Source organism: Protopterus annectens, chromosome 12.part0 (genome assembly GCF_019279795.1).
Source record: "Protopterus annectens isolate FY-2018-M chromosome 12.part0, PAN1.0, whole genome shotgun sequence".
Taxonomy (NCBI): Eukaryota; Metazoa; Chordata; order Ceratodontiformes; family Protopteridae; genus Protopterus; species Protopterus annectens.
The window spans coordinates 638,403,142-638,426,942 of record NC_056746.1 but is presented as its reverse complement, the minus strand read 5'-3'; positions in this window follow the sequence as shown (position 1 = coordinate 638,426,942).

Below are 23,801 nucleotides of genomic sequence, written 5' to 3'. Positions count from 1 at the left end.
AGCCTCAATCCTTACCACTGGCAACACTGGGTTTCGTACACACCGGGAGGATGACAACTACACACACAGTAAAGTGCAATTTCCCTTAAGAGCACACAGAGATTACAGTCAGTCTGGGGCTGGTTTCTCCCTCTTTCTCCAGATCCACAATAAGACTCACCACTGGCACAGCTATAGAGCTGAGTCCTTAGCCAGGGTTTGAAGCCAAGGCCTCCAACACTCTCTGTCCAACCAGTGCTTCATGTCCCTGCTCAAGTAGCTGTGCTGACAAACACACTCTTTGAGATTTGTTTTACACACACCTGGGAAAGGCTAGTACAAGTTTACTAGCTATGGCCCCTTCTGCTCAGACTATAAAGTAGATACCACTGTCACCAGAACCCCTTATCAGCTACTTTAAGGCCCTTAACAAAGGGTGTCCAATCCTAATGTGTAATGTTACTATTAATCCAAATGGTAGTTTGAGCAAGAGACAAGGCTATTAGGAGTGGCCCTCAGTGTCAACAAATAAATATGCAAGTACCCTCAGAGCTTAAGTATGTCTCACAAATGTCAGCCACAATTACAGGTTTAAATATATTTAATAATAAATAATAAAAGAACAAGACAATACTCAGTAAGGAATCAGTTACATCACAGATCAAAATCACAGGAAATATTTAAAACAACATTGCAGGACAGTCTCAAATAAATACAGAAAACATCAAAACTAATCTTTACTATGTTCCTTACTGAATATACCCTAGTTAACTTACTTACAGAAATGCAAGTGCAGATGTGGTGAGAGTGGATGTTTCCAGGTCAAAGACAAAATACAAAATGTCTTCTCTCTCTCTCTCTCTCTCTCTCTCTCTCGCTCTCTCTTTCTCAGAGAGTTCTTAAAATAATATCTCAAATATTGCTGCTGGGATACTTGCAGTATGACATCACTTTTTGTCACCTGACTTCAGTTCTCAAGCTAAACCCCTATTGTCAGAAACTACTAACATTTAGCATATCCATTTGAAAAATACACAAATAAAGGCTTTTCCTCAGATGTTTGCAGATCCTGTAAGTCCTAAAACAATAAAACACTTATACATCTCAAGCCTAGTAATTATATCTCTTTCAAGACAACAGAGATAGTCCCCTAGTATAGTCATCCTGTCTCCTGTTGACTGAAACTGAAAGATAACTTCTCTTGTTTATGGCCCACCAATAAAGTTCTTCAGTCTAGTATATTCTTAGATTTTGCAAGTTAACCTTCTATGTTCCAGGAGGGTACACTGTGGATACATCTTTTAAGCTCAGTACTGTACAGACCCTATTCAACACATACTTCTGTACCAACAGTTTGATACACACATAACATATAGTTCTAATATAGTGGTAACACAAGCAATTGCATCATGCTGATATTCACAAATGACATATAACTATTTGCAAAATTCCAGATAGCTGTGCTGGCTGTGTCTCTTCTGTCACACTTCTGTATAAATGATATTAATATTTACAAATGACATATGATTATTTGCAAAATTCCATATATATATATATATATATATATATATATATATATATATATACATACACATATATAAGGAAAGAAACTGGAGTACTCAGGGGAAAACCTGCCAGACATGGGTAGAGCATAGCAGAACTGAAAATAGGTGAGGTCATTACTAAACACTAGACACTGGTGCTATGAGTTAGAGGTTTTACTATAACACCTATTTAAGCAAACATCCACTGCTTAACTGGTTGATTTCTGACTCTGTAAAACAAACTGGTGCTGTACCATGGCAGTTGAAAAAGCAAAACAAAGACTCATTGAAAGCATTCTTGCAAGGGTGCAAGCCCTCTGCAACTCTCATACCCACTATTCTCTATTTATACCAATTTTGATATCAGTGAACCATGAGGATAAGGGGAAAACTTTGTTGCACCATAGTTCTGCAATCTTTCAGTTGTATATTCAAAGATCCTAGATTTGATGGTTTTGCATCGATGAACCTGGAGCTATGAAGACATTCATTGATTTAAAGTAACGTTGCCTTTAGTATCATATACCTTCCTTTTGTTGTAGGCATGTATAATGTATGTTTGAGTTGTAGGTATTTGTATGTTTCCCTGTTTTTTTCTCTGTTTACTGTTTTTTGCTGTTCTTGTTCTATTCTTGAGGATAAAATGATAGATTTGTTTGTCTGTTGGTTTTCGTTTATTATGCATTAATCATGCTTGCTATTTGTGAACAAAATATATACATCTTAAGTGTTGGGGAATTCCTTCATTGTTGGTCTTTTATATTAGAGACTTTTAAACTACATGGCTTGTAAGTTTTTTATTCTATTGGTTATTTTTTTTCTAATATGTTTTACATAATTATGAGATGATTTGTGGATTTCAGCAGGTTTGTTTCAAGGAACACATACACCAAAAAGTGCTTAGTGTAGAAAACAAAAATCAAAATTAAATAAAACTAAAAAAATCAACACTGCCAAACAATGCTCACAGAGACTCAGAAATTTATTACAAATAAAATAAAAAGACTAAGCACTTTTACCTGTCATACTATCCAAGCTTTATCAGAGTGAAGTCAATCTAACACAGGTGCATTTTATATTCATTAAAATAATCACACAACCAATATCTAATTAAAACACAAAATAATGAACCAGCAGCAATTTTGACAAAAAAAAGAGAGAGAAAGAAAAAATTCCTGTTGTTGATTACAATGGCAGTTTCTTCAGCTTAGCTAAGTACCATTAATAAATAAATAAAATATATCTAACTAGCAAAAATTCTTAATTTATGTAACTGATTGAACAATAAAAAAGTGATAAACAGACTAAGTAATGATTAAAACACTACAATAAGTTCCTATAATAATTTATGGATGATTGCAGTATGCTAATATAACCTCAGTTTGGATATATATTTCAAGACTTAAAGAACAGAATTGCTTGCTTTTGTGTCAACTTTTATGTGCCCTAAGCTTTAAAATGCTCAGTATGGAGCAAGCATCATGAATCCCAGGAAATTGCTTGGCATTGTATAAAAATGAGTTTAACTATCTAACTGTTGACACACCTGTCACTCCCTCTATTTTTGGAATCCCCAAGATTCACAAAAATGAATCTGACCCACCATTTAGACCTATTGGGGCAGCAACGGGATCCAAAACTGAGTCCTTACCTGCATATATTGATTATCACTATAAATGTGTATTGAATGTTAAATCATATATATCATAGAACTCCTGGCACTGTTTGGATGTTTTAATAATTATAAATTGTGAAGAGGATTTTGTTTTTGTAACAGTTGATATAATGATAATAATAATAATTTATTCTCAGCAATACCTCATGATATAGGCCTGGAGTCTTTTACAATGTCTTAACAGGAATTGATGTTTTAACCAACAATAAAAATAACACCTTTGTTAATCTAATGGATGTAGTATTTAAAAAAAAATATATATTTTTTAATGTGAATTTTATCAACAGACTTTAGGTGTGTCAGTGGGGGCAAAATGTGCCCCAGTATACACTAATTTGGTTTTAGCTGAGTAGGAAAGCTTATATGTTTTCTTCAATATTTATGTCAAAAGTGGTTACATATTTAAGATTCTTGGATGACATCCTTATCCTATGGAAAGAAACATGTCCAAGAAATACCTGAATTTATTGATTACTTGAAGAGTACTATGAGTTTTTTTTTTAATTTACATACAATGTACAAGTAGAAGGAACAGATTTCCAAGATATTTTTGTTTATAAAGATCCAGAAGCAGGAAATATATGTGCTAGTGTTTTTCATAAAAAGACCTAGTCCAAAGACATTACCCATTGAGAGTTGTCACGTACCCCATCAAAAGAGAAGTGGGGTAAAGGGCCAAATGGTCAGATTATTAAGGTTGATCAGTGAAGATTTACAATTCCCTGAAGAGATGATACCCTTATTGGTATGTTTAAAGATAGGGAGTATCCATTACTTTTGTTAATCAAAGTTAGAAATGAAATATTGAAGAAGCAATTCTAGATTTGCCCTATTTTAAAAGTAGGGATTACTTTTAACATGAATGATGATCTTACATTTCTTATAAAGGTCAAAATAAAAGTGGGGTACTGGTTCTACAGTATAATCATGATGTTCCATTTATTCTTACAACACTTAACACACATTGGAATACATTGCTACCCCCTGAGCTGAAAGCTATGTTGGGGTTAAACCACAGGTTACATTTAGTAGGGGTAGAAATATAAAAGTTTGGTTGGAGACATAGTTTCTACAAATTTGATAATTTAAAATCCAAAATGTACAAGTGTGGATCATGTAAGTTTTGCAAGTACATTAATGACGGGCCTTATGTGTTAATTCCTGGTTACAATAGAAGTATTCAGTGCCCTGGATGTTGTAACTGATGTACTGATATGGTGGTTTATGTAGCAACTTGTACAACATGCCAAGCTTTCTATTTGGGTAAGACCACTAGAAAGCTTAAGGAATGAATAGCAGAATATGTCAGGGACAATGAAAATAAGAAAACCAATAATGCCCTTTACACGCATTCAAAAGTGTGTAAAAATTTTAGAAGGTTCATATTTTTTTTTTATTGATAGGTTTGAAGCTGAAGCTAAAACAAACATATAGAGAAACAGAATGGTAGTTGAGCTTCAATGCCAAGCAGTTTCCTGGAATTAATGATGTTTGCTCCATATCAAGCATTTTAAGCTTAGGACACATGAAAGTGGACACAAAAGTCAGCAATTCTGTTTTTTTTTTTAAGTCTTGAAATATATATTCAAACTGAGATTATGATAGGTTTGTATTAGCATTGCAAGCATCCATAAATTATTATAGTAACTTATAGTGTTTTTAATCATTATGTGGTCTGTTTATAACTTGTTTTTTTATTGTTCAAAGTATAAGTTAGATAAATTAAGAATTTTGGCTAGTTAGATATGTTTTATTTATTTATTTATTAATGGCACTTAGCTAAGTTGAAGAAATGACCATTGGAATTAACAATAGGAATTTTTTTCTTTCTCTTTTTTTGTCTGAATTGCTGCTGGTTCATTATTTTGTGTTTTAATTAGATATTAGTCATGACATTATTTTAAATGAATATAAAATGCACTTGTGTTAGATTGACTTCACTCTGATGAAGTCCAAATGGTATGATGGGCGAAAGTGCTTAGTGTTTTTTTTATTTGTAATAAATTTCTGAGTCTTCATGAGCATTGTTTGGCAGTGGTGATTTTTTATTTTTATTTCATTTTGACTTTTGTATCAAGGAAGTTAGATTTCTTTTTTTCTTTCTTTTTATGGAACTTAATGTTCTGGTGTTTTGAGACTGATTATGTATACCTTATAGAAGTGAAGTGATGATTAATATACTTGGTACTTCTTAATTTTTTCTGAGCCCTTTGGATTTGGGCTTTTCCTAAGTTTTGGTTTGGTGTTCATGGCTTATTTACAGACAATAACTCTTGTTAATTTCTATAGAACCTCTAACCCCAAGGTATACTATTGCTATTGACAACACCATTTTGAAGATGAGTTGATTTGGGTCTACTTGAGAAGACCGAAATCTCAGTAGACTGACTTTCATAAAGCCGAGACAACAACACTGAAAACTTGGAAGACTGACAAGCCATATCACTGACTTCCAAAAAACTGACCCAATAACACACAACATACCTCTCACATAATTAATAAACAAAATAAACAATGCAACCTATCTTGCTACTGCCCTTTTACTAGAAATCTACATAACACATACCTAACTCTCATCTAAATGCTGTCCACAAACCAATGCCCGCAAACTAATACAACATCCTACTGAATATTCATTAAAATATATAAACCACCTACATGAATATTCAGTAGAGTTCGGAAATAAATATTTAAAATCTTGTTAATTTAACAGTTTATATTTTTTGCACCCCCACATGGGGTTCTGTGCCCCCACAAACCCCCTGCAAATTTAGTATACCAGCTCTGAGATCGCACTACAGTGCGGAACTGAGCATATTTCCTGTTTCACTCAGCTAAGGTAAGCAACACTCAGCATTCTATCTGTTCGATAATCTGGGTGTCATTAAATGGTGTTTCAGCCATCTGAATATTTGACATTGTCGTCTTTATGAAAGTTGGTCTTCTGAGATTTCAGACTTTTCAAGTAGACTCGCTGATTTCTATGACTCTGCATTATGTCTATTATTATTATCTTCTTTTCTTAATTTCTTAGTCTTGCTTTATCTACATATGCAAGATTAACATTTTGTTTCAATATAATTCATGTGCTAAAGATGTAAACTTTACCTGAGGCATAAATTGGGCTTGCTGGAGGGATAAGCATGTATCCCAGAGACTATCCCTCCTCTGGGAGCAGAGTTCCTCACTAACCCAATTCAAGTGTAGCTTGGACAATTTGATGGGGAACACGAAATTCACCCCTGGTTTGGCACATATGTCTTTAATGGACACAGACAGCTTGTAAAGGTTAATCTCCCAAGCCCCTGCTTACACTTATCAAGGGTACCAGACATTGTCAGAGATTTGGGATGCATGGCTTGGCTTAAAAAGGCCCTAATGGTCATTAGCCTAGTACAGATCTATCAACCTATAAGATTGTGCATGAAAGTATAAAAATGGAACAAAGCTTTTATATGACTTAGTGGCAAACATCAACCTATTTTCAGTTTATGAATTTTAATAAGTGTATCTTAGGGCTACTTACTTAATATTAATGAGCTGAAAGAAGTCCATACTATCACAAAAATACAAGAGTGATGTCATTTCAAGAAATATCTCCTTGAAGGATAATTAGTGCATTTCATAGAAGTAGTGGCAAAGAAGAGTAATTTTATTTATACAAGTAATACATCACTTCAGGGATATGTATTATGCTATCTTGCTAAGTTTCATAGCCAAGCTATACAAGAAGGCAATAAATGTGTGCATAACTCTCTTGCCATATGCTACTGTCGGGGTAGAGAAAAACTTATAAACAACGAGTGATGCAACTCCAGTGATACACCTGAGTGAGAGGATGCTTAGGGACAGCCATGTTTTGCATTCTTAATATGGATGTCAGTGCCTTGGTCATTATGTACTCAGTACCAAACTCAACTCACACTACTAGTTCAGAAACTTATTTTTTTATTTCCCTTCCCCCAAATCAAACACATACCTCCAACAGGCCCCATCCACCAAACACAGACACACACACACACTGTCTGACTTAGTGGTATTTTTCTCATGAAGATGTAATCTTTGTGGGATCACTTTTTCTTGTAGTGTAAAAAAACAGCTAGAACTGAATTCAATCAAATGCACTTTCACCTTTTTCAAAGTCACATTAGAGCGCTTCAAACATGCATTAAACAAAACAATGTAAGATGAGATGGGCAACTCCCTTTTATGTCTTATTTACTGCTCATCTGTTAACAGCATTTAGTCTACTGCAGTTACGTGTCTAATTCTAATAGGTACCTCTGTGACTGTATTGTATTGAAAGAACAAATTATTTTACATAACGTCTACTACACGCAGTCTGAAATTGTACACTGGGTGCTACATTAATTTACTATTTTATAAAGGAGAATTGCTATATTAAGTTAGGGCTGATGGGGTGAAAGCTACTGCAGAAAGTAGAATCAAACTATAAAAAAATCTGCTTCCAGGAAGTTAGTGCAAATTTTCACATTTAGTGCACTGTGTATTAACATTAACACACCTGGAAATCATTCTTTTGCCTTTACCTGACTCTTACTCAAACCTTTGTTATTTTTTTTAATAAGCAAGTGAAGTCTTTTAAGTTTCATGACTCTTAAAATGTGCACATTTCCACAATAAACTCCATATAGCAATTCATGAAGTTATAACAGGTATAGAAACTTGTCTCTTCAGTATCTTTCTTAACATTTGCTGTATTGTAAATTTGGCAAGCATTATTTCAAGGGGAAGTATTTTCCATTGACAAATTTAAATTGTTCTTAGAGTAGTGTGTTTCTTTAATAATTTCCTATGAACCTTCCAGTATGTGATTGTCAGTTCCCTTCCTTATATGTCCTCCATTTCTGTGCTTCATAAATCCCCTTAGAAGTGTCCTTACAGTGATATGCTTTTTTGAATTTACATACCACCTTACATGCTTCATAAATTTGACTTCCAGTGTTCTTTGTACATAATTACTCTCTCATATCCGTTTTTGTTTCGGACTTTATTTATCCCTTTACCCATTTCCCTTGCACTGTTGCACTGTAATTGACCTCACACATCCTTTACGGTTCTTTGTTTCATACCTCCCACTTTAAGTGTTCTTGTACGGCTGTGCTGCATTTGTCCTCATATGCTCCCGTGCACATTGTGCTATATGTTTGTAGTACTGTGTCTGTGCTGTCTTCCCCTCCCGCCGCTACCATGCTTCCATTTCTGTGCTGTATTGACCTCGTCCCCCCTTCCTTACAGTACTGTGCTTTATTTGACCTCCCATATCTCTTTAATTCTATGCATCATAAATCACCCTTCTCAATTCCTTTTAATGCTGTGCTGCATTTGTCTCCACATGACCCTTACAGTTCTACACTTCGTTAGCATTCTTCTTCTCAGCTACTTGTACTTTTGTGCTTTTATTCTCTCTTACATTGTTCTTTGCAACAGGCAGCAAAACTTCTCTTTACATCATATAAGTTGTGGAATTGCTTTACATTTTAGACAGTGCACCTTTTACTGCCAGTTGTATTTGTCCTGGCATGCCCTCTGTACTACGTTGTTCAATTTCTCTTCATGTTGCTTGATGCACAGTGTCACATTTCTCCCTTCTTATGACCCTTTCTATGTTTAATCTCCATATGTCTGCCTGACTGCTCTCCTGCATTTGCCACATGTCCCATATACTGTTGCCTTTGACATTACACTTCATGCCCCTTTTGGGGTATTGCTAAATTTGTTGCTCTTTTGCTACTTCCACTCTTCACTTATAGCACTTTGCTGCATTTATGTATTCCCAGTACTGGGATGCATGTGTCCCTTGAAATGCTGTCTTGCACTTGGTACTGGTGTGCAACTTTTGCACCAGTTACTCTTATACATGTTTGAAGCATCCCTGGCGGGTATATTGTTGCAGTCTAAATGCTTCCTCATTCTTTCTCTGTCTCTCTCTTATTTTTCTTTTTCTATCCACATTGTCTTTCTTATGGCTAAATCTCCCTTAAAGTAACACACTGATTTAAAGTCAGCCAGTCAAATTCTTGTGTCTTCTGAAACTATGCATTGCTGAATGGCAAATCCTAAATAAAGTAAAATATTCAGTCCATTTATATGGATGCCATATTTTGTCCCCCATTTTAAAATCACATTAAATGTATATGGATGACATGGCTGCTCACTCCCCAGTGTTAGTATCACTTATCTGGTCAGGATGAAACAGATGAACAGTTGTGGGTGCAATTCAAGCAGCTTTATTATATGCAAACATATCAGGATTAAGGCTTAGTAACTTAAACTTAAATAAACTTACAAACAGACTGACCACTACAGTCATACATGTAAACAGTCTGGCTGTTCTCTCAAAAGGGCACTGCTGCCTGCACGTGCTCACTATTTATATGTACGTGCCTACACTTGGAAATGCTTCTTAAATTTACAACACATGCTTTGTCGTCCCTCTTTGAGAAATAGGTCATACAGTAAATGACAGCATTCACTGACATGCAATTACACAGAAATGATCCTTTGACATGCAGTTATACAGAACTAATTCTTTGACATGCAATCATACAAAACTAAAACACATATAAAACAATCATGTCCAGGTTGCTATGTATTTTACACTAGGTCTAGAAATATGACCTGATCGTGTAACATAAAAAACAGAATAGCAACTGGGACTGTATTTAAGGAATGTTCAACTTTGGGGACATCTGGGACATCATCAGGAACAGGAATAGGTACTGAGACATGTTCAGTATGAATATTGTCAGGGTTGCTATGAGATCCAGAGTCTATATCACAGGTACTGTGCTGCGATATCGATTCAGACACCAGAAGAAGATTCCTGCAGTTTCTCCTGTATTCTATTCCCTCAGATTCTACTAAGTAGCATCTCAGCTCAGCATATATACCTCTCACTTGACCAATTTGTTTAAAGCCTTTTGCCATTTGCATCCTCACTGTCTTTCCTTCTTTCAATGGACGGAGAAATCTGCTCATTTCATCATAGCTGGACTTCTGAAAGGAATTTTTCTTAAAGAGTTGGGCTTTGATTGTTCTGGTGTTTTTAGCATTAGGCACCAACAAATGAGAACTGATAGGCATGGTTGTTCTGCTTTACCTAGATAGAAGTCTCTGAGCAGGCAAACCAAGTAGGTTGCCACAGGGTATATTTCTGAGATTAAGTAAATTCAAGAAGATATCGGTATTATCATGCTTTGACTTCTGTAGTAATTGCTTTGCACTCTGTACTGCATGTTCAGCCAAGCCGTTTGGCTGTGGGTATTCCAGACTACTAGTAATATGGATAAAGTCCCACTCTTTTGCAAATTTCAGCAATAATTGACCGGTAAACTGGGTGCCATTGTCAGAAATAGCTTTCTTTGGACTATCATGGAGTGAGAAATGACATTTCAACTTCATAATAACAGCACTGGACATTAGGTTAGGTAGCAAATCGATCTCAAACCAGTTTGAATAACAGTCTACCAGTACTAAGTAATGCTGATTGTTCCACTCAAATATGTCAATGGCTACTGTTGACTAAGGTAGTTCAGGAATCTGGCTTAGCTGAAGTGGTTCTTTTTTGCAAATGCGGTTTAGTACTATTGCATACTGAACAAGATGAAAGTACTTTATCAATGTCCTTTGACAGAGAAGGCCAAAATACTAGTCCTCTCACCCTTCTTTTGGTAGCTTTGGAACCTGCGACATGCAAAATCTGAATGTATTCATGTTGTAAGGAAGTAGAAACAATAACTTTAGGACTTTTGAAGATGATACCATCTTCCATCAGCATCTCATCTCTATATGGAAAATAAGGTTATACTTCTGGCAGTACAAAAGATTGCTTTGAAGGCCATCCAAAATTGATGAAGTGGTTGAGCTTCTGCAAAATTGGATCAGTCTTTGTATGATCTCTCAGCTCATCAAGTCTCGTGGTAGAAAAACTATGCACTTCCATGACATCAAAGTCAAAATTATCTGCATAAAGCTGTTCTGTGGTATTTCTGGGCAATCTGGATAAGGTATCAGCCAGGTAAAGAGGTTTGCCTTTTGTGTAGACCATTTTGAAGTTGTATTTTTGTAATCTGAGTATCATTCCTTGTAGTCTTGCTGGAGCTGTATGCATAGGCTTTTTAAAAATAGTGACTAAAGGTTGATGATCACTCTCAATTTGGATAGCTTGGCCATAAATATAATCATGGAACTTTGAACATGCAAACACAATTGCCAAAAGTTCCTTATCAATTTGAGCATACTGCATTTCAGTTTGGGTAAGAGTTCTAGATGCATAGGCAACTGGTCTGCCCTCTTGAGGAATAACTGCACCAAGACCAAACTTTGAAGCATCACAGGAAACAACTACTGGTTTGTGGACATCATAGTATCTCAATGTAGGTGGACTGGCAATTTGCCATTTGAGGCCATCAAATATTCTCTGATGCTATTCCAACCATGACCAGGCAACATTTTTGCAGGTAAACTCTCCTAAAGACACTGATAAATTACTAAAGTCAGGGATAAATTTGCCCAAATAGTTAACCATACCAAGTAAACGCTGTAGGGCTTGGACATTGTCTGGAGCTGGCATCTCGAGAATGGCTGCTTGTTTGGAAGGGTCTGGTCGTAAGCCTGTACTGGTGAATAAATTACCTATATAAGTAACTTCTGGTAGCCTGAATTTACATTTCAGAGGACTGAGCTTCAAGTTCACTTTACGCACTCTGTCCAGAACTTTCCTGAGGTTTCTGTTATGCTCTGCTTCTCCGTTACCATCAAACAGAAAATCATCCACTATTATAGCATATGGATAACCCCCAAAAATTTGCTCCATTGCACACCGAAAGACTTCACTGGCAGAATTTATTCCAAAAGGCATTCTGAGAAATATGTATCTACCAAATGGTGTGCTGAATGCAGTCAGTAGTGAAGATTTGTGATCTAGCATTACTTGCTAAAATGAACTCTTTGCATCCAAGACAGAAAAAAGTGGCACTTAGCATGAGGGTGGCAACTTCCTCGACTGCATGCATTGGATGATGAGGTCTGTTTAATCCTTTGTTCAAGTCTCTTGGGTCAATGCATATTCTGATTTCATCTCTTATGAGCAACTACCATGGAAGACACCCACTTGGTTGGTTCTGTGAATGGACAAATCACACCTTGCTGCACCATCTTGTCTGACTGCACCTTGACTTTGTCCTACATAGCTAATGGAACTCTCCTCACTGGTTGGACCACTGGACTGACCTCTGGGTCTACTTTCATGGAGTACACAACTGGAAGTTTGCCTAGCTTGTCGTCGAAAACATCAGCATTCTCTGAGAAAATAGCATCAGTGAAGCTGGAACTAGGACATGTGCTTACATAATGGACTTGTTTGGTAAAAAAAGCAGTTTCATTCTCAAACTGTCTCTGAGATCTAATAATGACTGCACAGGTCTTCTGACTACATAGAATTGCAAGCTGTAACTGTTCCCAGCCAAATACCAGGAAAGCATTACTGAGCCTTCAGTTTGAATCTCTTCACCTCCATATGCAACAAGCTTCACACAATTAGCCAAATTAAGTTGTTAACCAGCTCTTACTCTAGCAAATATTTCTGCTGACATAACATTACACTTTTAACCAGTGTCTACTTTGAGCTCTGTGAGTTTACCATTGATCAGGACAGACAGTACAAACCACTTTTTTTTTTACCAACAAATCTACTGCTTTAAGCTTTTCATCGATCACTGATACACCTTCTACATAGAAAATAGGATTGCAGCTTTCTACATGATTGACTTGCTTTTTTGAGTGACCTTTCTCAATAATTGAATGAGGCTTGCTTGATTTGCAAAACTTTTGAAAGTGGTTCTATTTTTTTACACTTGTGGCATTGCTGACCAAATGCTAAGCGCTTCTCTCTTTTAGACTGATGATTAGCACCACAATTACAATAGTTAACAATAAGACTTAATTTGGGTTTTGCTGACTCACCCTTATACTGCACAGAACATGTCCATTTTGCTGAGCTAGTCTTAGAACTTTCTGGAAAGTTATGTGTCCTCCCTGGAAAACCTGCAGGGGCTGCAGCTGCCACGTGCTTGGGCCTGCTTCTGCTAGCCATGTGCTGTATGCTGTCTACGCTTGATCTAGGGGCTGCTGAACCCATGCTCTTATCACTTGCAAGCATACGTTTGTACCTTTCTGGGAGATGTGAGCTCATGGATTTGACAAATCTCTGTTGCTTTGCTCAATGTTAAATCACTGTCATGAAGCAAAATCTTTCTTACTGTGGCATTATTAACACCACACACAAGCCTGTCCTTTATCAAGTCATCTTTCAAGTCACCATATCTGCATGTTTTAGCTTTATTTCTCAAGTCAGTAATATAAATTGCAAAAGTTTCTCCTGGCGTTTGGTCTCTTGTATAACATAGGAGCCTCTCCAATGTAACAGTTGTCTGGGGGTTGCATATTTCTCTACATTTACATTTCAAGCACTCAGGGTCCTCTCTTGAGTCAGCCAGTACAACAATATGGCAGTTTTCCCCCTCTCCTGCATACACTGCTGGTGCATACACAAATGAACACACTCTTTTAATGGCTTCTAACCCCGCTAAGTTAAGCAAAATAAATGCCGTACATGCATCTTTGTCGGAAAAAGCTGCTTGTATGAAAATATCATATTCCTGCTCAAATCCTCACCAGTTCTCTACAATATTATGATCAAACACAAGTGGACTGGGTCTGCGAAATGCCTCTGTCATATCAACACACAGTAGTGAAGGTGCTGGAAATTATGTATGAACATACACACATATATATGTCAGAACATATAATTATGCCCAATAGCACAACAGACTTTTTGAAATAACTGCACTTTCCTAAATAAGTCTCTGTAGCACAAGAACACTTTAAAATCACTGTAGTTCACAAAACCACCCTTTATCAGTGTAAACAGTTTGAAATGACTGTAGTTTGCGAATGAACTGTACAGTGCACAAGAAGCTCAGAGTAAGGAAACACTTTGAAATGAATGCACTTTGCAAATTAACTGTATACAGCGCAAGAACTTTTCAAAATGGCTGTACTTTGTGAAATAACTCTGTACAACACTTTGAAATGACGCCACTCTGAGAATAAATGTACACAGCACAAGAAACTTTTCAAGATGGCTGTACTTTGACTGTACTTTACAAAATAACTGTACTTTGCACACAATAAACTCTGAAATAATTGCACTGTAATAAAGCATGCCCTCTGCAAACACTTTGCACACACTGAGATACTTCAAACAACTCTAGTTATGCATTGGATGGCTTCGGTCACTGTGAAATAGTAGCTCATGCCAAAATATGGTCATTTACTAAAAAACATGCAGTTGCCTTGCTTTTCTAAGATTAATTTGTGCTTTTGTTGTACTCTTTATGCCCACTTGACCTCTTATTCTGCACATTATACTTTTCTTGTGCTTGTTTTACTTTAAACATGCTTGTTATGCAAATCAGATGTAATTCTGAACCCCATATACATATTTCTGATAGTCTTATCAAATATCATGGTTTTGAACACTGTTTAATTAATAATGCATTTTTGTGCCTTTCGTTTGATTAATAATACATTTTGTGCTAATCATTTGATTAATAATGCGTTTTGTGCCTTAAAATGTTCTGTATCATTTTCTTTGCAAAATAAATCATTTATGCAAGTTTTGGTTACCTGAAGTTCATTCCTTGCCCTTTCTAATTATTTGAGCACTGTATCACACACCTGCTTAATATACCTTCACTGTCAACTCTGCACCTCATGGCTTGAAGAAGTTGTACTCTTAATCCCAGTTCTGACACCATGTCGCCCATCCAGTTAGGATAAAACAGATGAACAGTTGTGGGTTTGGTTCAAGCAGCTTTATTATATACAAATGCATCATGATTAATGCTTAGTAACTTAAACTTAAATAAACATAAATAGACTGACTACTACACTCATACATGTTAACACTCTGGCTATTCTCTCAAAATGGCACTGCTGCCTGCACGTGCTCACTATTTACATGCATGTACATACAGTTGGAAATGCTTCTCAAAGTTACAACACATGCACTGTTCTACAGTTAGGTAGATTGGATTTAAAAACAAAATCATTCTTATGTTCCCCCTCATAAGTCTAATAGGAAAGATCTATTGCCCTCTCTCCCCTACCTTACATTCCCAGTATGGACGTATGACTCACAGCTCTCCATTACCCATACTCTTCTTCCAGACTGCAGCGCAAAGCCATTTTTAATGAATTCATGTGAAGTGAAATGAAGTATCTGGATCAAAAGACAGTTATTGCAAAGTACTGCTGTACTGAATTGAATACAGAAATGTTGCTGTTGTCAAAAATGAACTCAGCCATTAGTGACTACAACAATTCATGGAGATGTTGACTTCAAATCCACGAAAACAGGTAGAGGGAAGCAAGCCAGCAAACACCAACAGATGAAAGTTAATCTTCTTTAATACATATAAGATGTTGACTTCCCCATGGGTTTACTGGATGGAAGGTATATAGACCCCCACCCCCCAAAAAATAATTTCTGTTCATGTATTTTCTTATTTAGTTTATTTTGATTCTTAATGAAGCTGAAAATTGATTTGTATATTTTGTTTATGGTGGCTTTATTTGTTTGTTTATTTATTTATTGTATGTGATTTCAAAGAATTCATTTTCTTGACATTAATGACCATGAATTTTAGGAGCATTGCCTTCCAAAGGCCACAGCCCCATTTTCTGTCATAAAGCCTAGCCATGAATTAGAGAAAACACTGGGTTCATTTCCATGTTCTGAAGAGGTTTTTTTGCATATATTTTGACAGACAGTCAAACTCTGTGTACTGCAAACCAGAATCTTCAGCACAGCATATAGATGGCCCTGTCTCATAACCTATGACAGGCAATGTACACTTATGTCACAGGGACAGATTTTGCAGTCACTCCACACTGGTTACTTAGAATATTTTCATCATATTAATTATGGTATAGGTTTGTAAAATGATAACGTGAAAAATCTAAGGCAGAGTTATTGAACACTACTACTACGAGATTCAAATTGTAAACCTAACCTTAAAACATTGATTATTTTCAAAAAGTAGATTCATTATTTAGAAAATATAACTTCATGGGAATTTCTGAAACTTTTCCCTGTGTCCAACTGCCCCCCCCCCTCCTCCTTTCTGGTCACCATTGACATCAAAGACCTTTTTTCCAGTATTCCCCACTCTACAGGACTAGACTGGTTTAGTGACTTTTTCACCAAAGAAACAAATTTGGGTAACAACTTCATCAATCTAATTATTGACATGATGAGCACAGTCTTAAACAACAACTACATTTGTTTTAATGGGGAACTTTTCAAACAGGAAAAAGGAGTAGCAATGGGGGCCTCCTGTGCCACCAACTATGCCAATGTGGTTTTGCACAGATGGGAACAGGACTACATTTTGGCACTACTTGGGCACAGTTTGTCACCTTCTATTGCAGATACCTTGTCGACATCTGCCTCATTTGGAAAGGTACTGAACTCCAACTGTCGAGTTTTTTGGAATACATCAACAGTACCACAGAGTTTCTGACTTTCACACACAACATCAGTCATGAACATCTGCACTATCTTGACGCTACCATTTATAGGGATGCCCAATCCTTGGAACTACACTCCAAGGTTTACAGGAAACCCACTTTTTCGAACTGTCTATTACACTATGAGAGTCAACACCCTTTTCATCAAAAGAAGGGCATAGTCAAGGGCCAACTTATAAGAGCATCCAGAATGTGCAGTAAACTCTCCGATTTTCTAGAAGAGACTCACAATCTACATGACATGTTCACCCAAAGAGGCTATCCTGAGAACTTGCTCAACTCACTAAAAGATGAAATCTTTGCCAAAAGGGACTCCTTATACCCCCCACTGCTTGGGCGCGCAAGTGCAGATCCCAACCTCATGTTACAACAGAGCAAAGAAATGGACGGCAATTTCATTTACACTTTCTCCGACAACTCTGAACAAATTGAAACTATTGTATCCAAATACTGGTTTGTACTGGCTGGCAATGACGACTTCAGGAGTATCATTCGGACAAACCTAATTTTGTGAGGAAGAGGGGCAAAACCTCAAAGACATCTTCGAGAGAAAACCCATTGCAACTACTCACAACTCTCACAACAACAAGGGCACCTTCAAATGTGGTGCCTGCAAGCAATGTCCTCTCATTGCAAACAAATCCCACATCTACCTTGCATCCAGACACACCTGTATCAGATCCCCCTGTCACTTTTCATGTGGAACAAAAGGGGTTGTTTATATCGGGCTCTGCACCACCTGTGGTGCCTTTTATGTGGGCAAAACAGAGAGGGAATTCAGGAAAAGGCTATACGAACACACTTACGACATTGAAAAGAAAAAGGAAAGCAACGCTTTTTTCAAACACTCACTTACATGTCCCAATTACAAGTTGTCTTTCATGATCCTTGAACAAGTGAACCCTAACATTAGAGGAGGGGACTGGGAATCGACCTTGGAATGCAGGGAGCTTGTCTGGCAACTCAAGCTAGATGCAGGCAGGCCCCCGGGGTTAAATGGCACACTTAGTATAGGCTCGGTTCTGTTTCTTTGTCCATTGAACACACTTGCCCCAAGTCACCAAGTAGTGCAAATTCATATGCATCATAACATCTATTTTTAAGGCTAACACAACAGCACTACATTGATTCTCATATTACACAGGACTGCTGACTTCAAACTCACTTGGATCACACGCAGCTTTTTTTAAACTTCCACTTGTATTTGTATTTGTATTTCTATCCAAACCTTTTGGACAAGCAAAGTTTTTAATTTCATCACAACACTCACTTGGTTTACCAGTCATGTATAAACAATGCAATGTCAATTTAACCTATGCACATTTTAATGTTTCATTTTATTATTTGGCTGTTCATTTGCTCAAAACAGTCTCAATTGTTTCTTAATGCAACTCAGCTCTAACCAAACATGTGACTAATTAACATCCTCATTTAAACAGTTGCCTCACTGCAGGCAACTGTTTTTGACTTGAAAAAGCTTGGCATTTTCCAAGCGAAAGCGCTTGTCTGATTTTGCTGTTTTGTACCTACTGACTTTGGATTTTTACCATTTGGTCTGATTTTGCTGCTTTGTACCAACTGTCTTTGGATTTTTACCACTTGGCAACTAATAAAGGACTTACCTTTTTTACGAACTATTGTCTTCACTTTGCGGTTCTGGAACTACTCTTCTTAGAAAATATAACTATTTACATAAAGCACATTAGAGATGCAGTAGTATTACTTTTTCAGATTATGAAACATATTTTCATGTAAAGAAAAGTAACTATTGGTGAATTCATCAGAATGACTGTCTTCTGAATATGACAGAGAAGCCGTAAACACTGTTGTTCATGTGTAGTTCAGAAAAGAAAAATAAAAAGCATTTGCAGAATATTGACATACAGCACAAAAAAAATATTGGAAACATACTGTTTTGTCCACTAACTTTAGGTGATTTTCTTATTTTGCCCCCCCCCCAAAAAAAAAAAAATAATACTATGCAAGTGTTTCTTTTTCTTTTCAGAATGTTTTAACTGCAGTAACTCAGATTAAGATCAGAGGAGTATCGGTTATATATTATTTTTTCATTTATATTAGCTTTTGAGCAAAGCATGCATATTTCTATACATCTGAAAATTAGAAATGGCAGTTATGTGTATACTTTTCTATTTATGGATATATTATTTTAACATTGTAATTTTTAACATTTTTGCTCCTTTTCCCTAGTAAGCATTTAGCATTGGCAAATGTTTATGTTAATTATTATGCATGGGGGAAGAAAAGGGCTTTGTGAAAATTATACAGACAATATTATATTATGGCTTAGTTTTAAACACAGTTGTCTATATTTCAGTATGTAATGACATACTGTAATATGTACTCATAATTTATATTCAGACATACACTAACATAAACTGAAGTAAAGACAGCTCATTTAATGTGAACATTAGTCAGTCTTATGAACCAAGGAAAGTCTTTGCATCTAGAAACTGTAAGAACATTCTCATATGAATCATGAAAGATCAAGTCTATAAATTAACTTAAGATGAGCAAATGTAAGCATTTATTGATCTAGTTGAGTAAATTGGTCTCAATAATCTGTACTTTAGCACTTGTTTCAGAAATGTTTTCAAGATAATAAGGTTTCAGAATAATTCTTCCTGCAAATTACATTGCTAAACTAATAATACTTGCCTTTTTGTAAAAAAAAAAAAAAAATAAGAATTTTATTCAACCAGTAATAACATTTGTATCACTGACAAGAAAGCAAATCTTTTTCCAGTGTGGCAATTTAACATAGCCAAGCATCACTAAATATCAAATGCTATGACTTTATTCATTCTTTAAATATAGTTTATACAAGTCAAGATTACTGTTGCATGAATTTAGCTGTCAACCAGAATGTCCAATCAAGGTTAGAAAAGAAATAATGATACCATCGTGCATTTTATTTATATTACTTTTTCTGGTTGCTTTTCTCCTCATGCTTGTTTACCATCAAGCCTTCCTAATTTGTCACATGCCTATTCATTCCCCCAAACTGATTTATCCCCAGTACAGAGGTGAGAGGCATCTAAAAGGCCATCATACAGGCAGCCAAGAAGCTGGCCCACGTCTCCATCTGTACCCCTTTCTTCCACATTCTTGTTGTGGACATGGTGCGTTCTCGTTCCATTTTCCAAGTTAGTATGCTTTATATGTCTCACTGTCTTTCAAGCCTATGTCTCTCTGGGTTACTACCATTTGAGTGTTGTGCAAACTTCTATCTGTATGGGGACAATCAGCCTACCAGGCACCTCACCACCTGCAGAAGGTCAGGTCATCTATATTACAGTCAGGATTTCATCTTTCTGCACTACAGAACCAGACCCATCTAATGTTTATTTGGCATTCACAGGTACACCATAAAATAAGTGTTTGCTTCCCAAAACTCAGACGCAGCACATTTTGGCCTGTCTTGATATTTTGGGGTGAGATGGAGGTACAAATTACATTTTGATACAAAGTTAAAGTAAGGGCACATCTCATCTCCAGGAGTTAAAGCTCCAGCCTGTGTGACTCACTGCATTATTTTCTGATTACTACCATTTAAGTATCTTCTTTTTACCTGCAGAAAGCATTGTGAGAGCTTTCTGTGTGTAGCTGACTTACTACTGTTTTACTTTGTAAGAAGTATTCTTTTAAGATCCAAATATAACTTTATCTTACCCACACTTCACCATAAATATCTTATACCTTAACATTTTGCAGACTGTGTTCATATCCATTCAAGAATGACCATGAAGACGTGACAATGGATGTAAATGTGTCAGTCACTAGCACCTTTCTTCATGTTGTAAAAAGTGGTATCTGCTAAAGTCCATGGTATTTCAGGTTGGCAGGTGAAAGGGAAGAACTAGCAGTTTCGAGGGAATCAACCCAGACAACTGCATTCTGTTTTTCAACATAGGTTTGCAGAAGTTGTTCAAAAATAAGGAAGAGATAATCTATTTAAATTGAGTAGGAGGCTTGACAATGCGTCTTCTAAAAATACCATGCTAGTGGGTTTTCACTGAGCATGCTTGTTGTGGATTTGTATCATGTGCAACTGATGACACTATCTGTGTATTGAAAATAGGGAATTCCAAAATGTAGTATACACAGATGGTGTTCCAATTGTTATCTATATCTTCTCATTATATAGACCTGATTCCAATTGTTATCTATATCTTCTCATTATACAGTTCTGATCCACCGACACAGATATTTCTTTATTGTGTGACTTGTTCATTGCATCCTCACCCTTTATTATAGATGGACAGGCTGTGAAAATGTTTAGTATGAGGATAGAATAAAGCCAATTAGTGTGCCTCTCTCCTGTAATGGACTCTGAGTTTGGGAATTCCCCTTCTTTGACCCGGTGTCGTTTCTACACCCGACTAATGTATTCTTAGCAAGGTTACTTCTTTGTGGCTTTTCTTACACTTCTAAAACACACTGATCTTTACAATTATTCTCCAACTAGATTTTACAAAAATGATTACTTTTGTAAGTTCCTTTATATACACATTTAGGGGGAAAAAAAAATAATAATAATATATATATATATATATATATATATATATATATATATATATATATATATATATATAAATTTGCATTTTAATGGAATGTGCATGATACCTGTTGCACATTCTAAGTATTCAGCTACTGCAATGTTTTTGAATGCATTAATTTTTTTTGTTATTCTTTTCCAGACAAATACTTGTGACAATGGACTATGTGCAGACATATACTGTTTAGTATAAGATTACAACAAACAAAGTGCATATATAACTTCTCTGACCTTTAACATCTGATTTCTTGTTGTTTCCTTTATTACATTTATTTTACATTCTTTATTTCACTGACCTGCTTATGAGCTTCATGTTTTATTATTTTTTTTATTGAGACACATTCAAGATAATGACAATATAACAACTAAGGAACATGAAGTCACCCAAGCATTAAATAGTCACTTTAGTGCAGTCTTGACAAAGAATAGCACCCTTGGGCCATTGCTCTTACAGGTGAAAATTTATGGCATAAGAAGACAAAATTTGAAAATAAGTACAGAAATGGAAACAAAATTATGGGTCTTAAATTACATACAGCTATAGTATAATAGGTTCAAATAATACACTTTCAGTTTCATAATACTAAAGAAGTGGTAAGTATATAATACCTTCTAAATCTAATTCACTGTTTAACACTAAGGCAACATATCCCATTCAGAAAAAAAGCATTAAGACAAGTACTAGTCTGATGGATGGTAACAAAACATCCTTTTTGTACTTCTGGCCTAGTGCTGTAAAGTTATTTGAACCTTTGGTGAAGGATACTGAAAATCTTAATTATTTCCTAACCATGATATTTTGGGGCTGTATCCATTTTGCCATGGGGTTCATCATTTAGGTTTTACTACATATCTGGTTCAGTAGTCACAAAACTTTTTGTAGCTGGGGAATAGTGATTTAAGTTTCAAAAGTAGGTCACATTCCTTTTCAGCTTAAAGGAGATTTGTATTACTTGATGGAAAAGTGCTATGAGGTTTTCTGGAATTCACAATCTATCTGTGGCCATAGCCTGAAGGTGATTCAGTGAGAACTAAGCACATTTCATATTAGAGGTGCATTATTAAATGCTGTCTATGGGACTAGTTAACTTCTCAGGCAAAGAGCTTCACAGCAGGATGACTTTTTTTTTGTGTGTGTGTGTGTGTGTGTGTGTGTGTGTGTGTGTGTGTGTGTGTGTGTGTGCACGAGTGAGTGTGTCTGTTTATGTGTGTGTGTGTGTGTGTGTGTGCATATACATGTATGTATATGTGTGTGCATGTGTATGTATACATGTGCCTGAATGTATGTATGCATGTGTGTGTGCATGCCTGTGTGTATGCGTGCGTGCGTGTGTGTCTGTTTATGTGTGTGTGTGTGTGTGTGTGTGTGTGCATGCGTGCGTGCATGCGTGTGTGTGTGTGTGTGTGTGTGTGTGTGTGTGTGTGTGTGTGTGTGTGTGTGTGTGTGCAATCAGAGGTGATGCATTTGATAAAAGAGATCAAAATATGTAGCACAAATGATGTACACTGCATTGGATATTACCCAATGTTTTATTTTAAATAATTTATGATAAACATGTGTATCTTCAAAAGCAGCTACATAACAAGAAAAAAAAATCTTCTAGGAAGCTGAAAACTTCTTGTATATGCATTTTTTTCTTATATAGTTAATATTGGTTGTATAACTCTATCACCATAGTCCCTTCTGTTGTTAATACATTTAAAAGTTACTTTAAATTGATTTAATAACACAGTCATTTCTATGCATAGAAAGAAAAGTTAACCACAGGCTCAGGGAACTGAGAACAATAAAAAACACAGCTATTACGGCATTAGACAAAGGTGGAAAGGTAGTGAACATTAGTATGGATGATTTTTTTAAATGAGAATATAGGCAGCTATTGTCCTATCTAAATATGTTTCATACATGCAGCAATGTTTTAAACTAGCACATGATGCATACCAATTCTTTTCTCTTGAAACCTTAAGGATACAATTTTGAGAGCCATTCTATGGCAAAATGAACTAGTTGCACTTACATTTTATTCCAAAATAAATAAAAGCAGAGTGGTACTGTCTTCATGTTTTATTTAGTTGAATATTTAATTGGCATCCTTTGTACATGGTATTTGCATTTCCTTTTGTGAATGCATATTGATTTTTGTAGGATATCCAGTTGCTTCCCATAGTCCAAAGACATGCATGTAAGGGCAGAATGATAAGGCAAAACTAGTGCTGTGTGGGGTGTGGGGTGTGTGTTTCTTGGTGTGCATGTGCCCAGAGCCATAACTAGGTCTGCTAGCAATTTAGGCAGTACTCCAGACTGGAACCCACTCAACCCAAAGTTGGGAACCAAAAATAATTAAACAACTAACTAAATAAATAAATAAACAGCTCTTCCATGTCTTCCACTCTAAACTGCACTACATAT